Here is a 5,196-nt window from a genome sequence, read left to right as displayed (position 1 = left end):
TTCTTTTCCATACCTGAATCATAGATGAATCTTTCACCGTAAGAATCCACGAGCAGGCTGTGAGGATGCCAATTGTCAAACCATAGAGAGGTTGTCATGCGATCACCTATGATGATCACTTTAGCCCTAGTAGTTCTGATATATGAACCTGACCAAAGAAAGGATCTCATAAGTTGCTCCATATTTTTTATGACTTGCCCAGGTAAGAAGAAGAGAGATGCCCAATAGACTTGGATGGAAAATAAAACTGAATTAATCAGTTGTACTCGTCCTGCATACGAGAGTGTTCTACAAGTCCAATGTCGAACTTTAGAGGTGATTCGATCCACGAGCCCCTTTCAATAAACAGCCTTTAGTCTGGACGAGATAAGAGGCACTCCCAAATATTTCATAGGGAGCTCCCCCTCTGCAAACCCAAGAACATGAATAATCTCTTCCCTCTCAGCATTTAACACACCGCTTAAGAAGATGTCACTTTTATTTGGATTTGGATACAGACCTGATAGATCTTGAAACTTTGTGAGCACAGTTTTGATCATACGAATTGAGTTTACATCTCCTTTGCTAAAAATCATCAAGTCGTCAGCAAAACAAAGATGAGAAATGTTGTCCTTCTTGCATCTCCAGTGGAACTTGAAGTTTTGGTTGGCACTCATCTTGCAGAATAGCCCCGAAAGGATTTCCATACATAGGACAAACAAATATGGAGAAAGTGGATCCCCTTGTCGAAGCCCTCTCCCCCCTTGAAAATAACCTGCAAGCTCACCATTGACGTTGATAGAGAATTGACATGATGTAACACAAACCATAATCCAATCAATGACTATGCTAGGGAATCCCATTTTTCTTAACGTAGCGTCAACGAAATCCCACCGAACCGAGTCATAAGCCTTCATCAGATCTACTTTCATAGCACAACGGGCAGGTCCCGTAGATTTATGATAGCCTGTCATGAGTTCCTGAGACAAAAAAATGTTGTTGTTAATTCTCCATCCAGAGATGAAAGCAGTATGATACGGAGCTACTAAGGATGGCAGAATAGCTTTGATTCTCCCAGCTAGAATCTTAGCGATGCATTTGTACACGGTATTGCAGCATGATATAGGATGAAAATCTGTCAACCTCATAGGATTAGCAACTTTAGGAATAAGGGAAATGGATGTAGCATTCATTTCTTTAAGCATTCTCCGAGTCTGAAAGAAGGAGCTAACAGCATTGATTACATCCTCCCCAACTATGTGCCACATTCTTTTGAAGAAACCTGCGTTGAATCCATCCGGACCAGGGGCTTTGTTGTTCTTCAAACTAAACATAGCATGCTTAATCTCCTCCCTTGTTACATCTTGTGCTAATACATGTTGTTGCGTTGAAGACAGTTTCAAGTTAATTGCCGATTCCATCTCTTCCTCATTCAGAACCCTAGGCATCTGTTCCACTCTTAACACACGCTGGAAGTACGCAATGACTTCTGATTTAACTGCCTCATGTCCTTCGACAACCTCTCCATCCTCCTTTGTAAGTGAAAGAAGTTTATTTCTATGCTGTCTTCCATTTACTGATTTGTGAAAGTAGCTCGTATTCTGATCCCCCAAGCTAAGCCGTTGTATCCTTGCCTTCTGTTTGAAAAAACTCTCTTAAGCCCTAACGATAAATGCTGTATGTAGAGCTTGTTGAGCCTTATCTGTATGGAGAGCCTGTTGAGCCTTATCCATTTCATCTTTCGCATCTTTGACTCTATCTGAAATGTTGGAGAAGTGAGTCATATTGAAAAGTTTCAATTCCCGTTTTAGTTTTCTTAGCTTGCAACACAGCTGATACATTGGACAACCCCCTGAATTGTGTTCCCATACTTTCCTCACCAAGGGCATGAACTCGTCATGGTCCATCCACATATCAAAGAATCTGAATGGTTTCTTTATATTCTGATAATCACCAGTAACCTTTACCACCATAGGAGAATGGTCTGACATACCCGATGGCAAAAATCTCGCTTCTGAAAAGGGGAAGTTCAGATTCCATTTCTCATTGACAAGCACTCTATCTAGTTTCCGCATAATCAGATTCTCAGGACATTGGTTCGACCAAGTATAATGCAGGCCTGAATATCGAAGATCATCCACTTTCGCTTCTTGAATACATGTTTCCAATCTGTCCATATGACCAGCCCACGAAGTAGACTCTCCTAACCTGTCTGATTGGTAACGGATTGCATTAAAGTCGCCCATAAAAATCCAAGGGCTGGACTCCCATCCATCACTACGACTCACTATATCAGACCATAATGCCTCATGTAAGGAAGCGTAATTGTCTCTGTAAATGATTGAAGCATTGAAACAGATATTCGTAGCTAATATAGTGACAAAAACATGAATAGCCTGGTCTGACATTCCGAAGACATCAACCTTCACCACATCAGCATTCCAACAAACCCAAATATGACCACGACAAGAGAAATCATAATTATACAAGAAGGACCAATTACACAGAAGAAGTTGAGAAACATTATCTTTATTCTTGTCTCTAACTCGAGTTTCAACCAAACCAAAAAGAGTCATCCTCTCTTGATGGATGAGCTGACGCAATGCCAAATGCTTTATGGGATCATTCAAACCTCTAACATTCCAACATCCAATAATCATAGGAAAATATAGAGGAGTAAAAACATCAACACAAAGATCACCTTGACATGCCCCCACGCGAGGAGACAAATTTCTTATTCTTCTTTGAAGAGGCTTTTGAACCCTTTTTCTTTTTCTCTAGAGAGTCTCTAGCCTTAATAGCTAACTGATTAACAGTTTCCCTTTTGGTGGAATTCAGAGTTTGTGGGCTTGTCAGGATTGGTGACGTCAACTCCTTATCGGTTTGTTCCCCATCTGTATCACCTCCTATTACGTCAATATCTACATTTAGCTCATGATTATTAACAGAAAGAACCTGGTTCACGGTCGCACAATTAGATGTATTGGAGATGACTAAACTTTGATCTAAAACAGTACTTCTACCCCCCTGCTCCTACTTCATGTCTCCTCGTGAACTCTTCAAAACAAGAGGAGAGGTAGGATTTTCATCTTTATAACAATCAGCATTGCTCACATCTGATGCAGCCTTCTCATTCATATTACAATGAGACATATTTATACCAGATGTCGAACAACCATTCTCATTACAGTTATGCACTTTAGATGCCAAAGGACCATTCTCACCACTCACAGAACCCTTATTTCGTTTAACAACTACCTGCCATTGAAACCGATTCTGCTGTTTATCCGCAGATTTAGAGTTCGCAGCTCCTAGTTTCCTCTTACCCTCTGCCTCCATTGTAAGATTTTCACCGTTATTAGTAGCACATATCGCTGTCGTGTGTCCAAAGACATTACAACTCTTGCACTTCGACGGTATCCATTCGTAATCAGCTGAAATTGTTATCAATAACACATTTGGACAGTGAAGGTCGTATTCCTTAACCAGCGTCTTCGTAGCATCTTTCTCAACACAAACTCTTGCGTAGCTAAGCCTTTGACGCAACAATGTAGTATGATCGGCATGAAGAAGAACCCCAATAGCACTCGCTACATAACTCAACCCCTTAATAGTCCAATACTTGAGAGGAACATTATACAGCCTAACTGATTAGTACTTAAAAGTGCATTTTTATCAAGGTTTTATATGGTTATTTTGCACTTGAAGTATCAATAACTGCTTAACTAAAGCATGTTTTATAATAATAAGATATCTTTAATTTGTAGTAAATGTTCATTTTAAATGCAGGCCTATCACATAAATGAAAAGATTGATTAATGAATTTAAGAACTGAAATTGAAAGGATAAAGAGATGGCCAAACTTTTTTTTTTTGGTAAGAGATGGCCAAACTTAGAAAAGAGATGTCAGTGCAATCCAAACTGGAACACTATTCGATAATTGGGTCATATCTGGAGTTGTAGATCTCAGATTTAAGTCTACTTTATATGGATGGAAAGGTTATACGCCTACAACTTTCATATGGAGCCTAAGATCTAAAAAGGCCATTTTCAAGTCCAAATTGTAGCAACAACAAAGAAGCCCGAATCTGTCCTCCAGTCCGAGCACTATTCAGTGTTTGACCAATATCTGGAGTTCTAGAAGTTGAAATGAGCTGAATTATTTACACAAGAAAGCTGAGACAATTGTCTACAACTTTCATGTTTTCAAGTGGCTCCAATTTTGACATTATCAATGACGTTTTGGGCATACAAGAGAATATAAGGATTGTCACCAAGTCAAGAGTTGGCCACCCACTCATCAATTAGTCATCAAATCAATAGTTCCCAATTTTGGCCTATAAAAGGAGGCATTTGCCATGCATTTAGGCATCTTGGTTTCCAGATCAAGATCAATTTAGGTATCTTGTTTTCCAAATCAAAATCATGCTCTTCCTTTCTCTTTTTGTATTTTTTGTATTGCTTATGCTTTGGTTTCATTAATATCAAGTTTATGTCTTTCATTTCCTTTCATTTTCTTAGTTAACTTTTATCTTATTTATGTTTTTATTTTGTTTATTTATTTTTCTTTCTTTCATTATGTCTAGCTAAGTTTATTATGTCAAGGTGAAAAGGCTACACTAATAGTGTAAGAATAAGTATAGTGTAAACTTAATATGGACTTTAATGTTTGATACTAACATGTTTTGTATTTGTTATCTTGTTCACTCTTTAATACTTTGCTTGTTAAATGACTAATCTTGATTTATGTTGTATAACAATTGGTACAACAAATGCTTGGCACTTTCATAGCCCATACTGTATGGTATAACCTACACCTAAGCTATGAAAGGAACTTGATTTGTTGTTAACATAAGTTATAATCATGAATGCTCGGCGAAATTTACAAGTATTAGCATTAATTGAATAAGATGACTAATGTAATCATGTTAGCAATCTATAATCTGATTGGAACCTCCTTTGTGTGTGGTTTCCAACTGAATAATAAGAGTTTATACTATACTTGTTTGACATACCATTAGTGGAACCTCTAACCTTGACATTTATTATTATCATTGTTTAATCGTTATATTAATATTCCATCTCAAAGTTCTCATCATCTTCTTCTTCTTCTCCTTCTTTTTCTTTATTATTAGTATTATTATTATTATTACTATTATTATTATTCTTATTCTTATTATTATTATTATTATTATTATTATTATTATTATTATTATT

This window comes from Populus euphratica, unplaced genomic scaffold (genome assembly GCF_000495115.2).
Source record: "Populus euphratica unplaced genomic scaffold, PopEup_1.0 scaffold1652.1, whole genome shotgun sequence".
NCBI lineage: Eukaryota > Viridiplantae > Streptophyta > Magnoliopsida > Malpighiales > Salicaceae > Populus > Populus euphratica.
Note: the sequence above shows the minus strand (reverse complement) of the source record.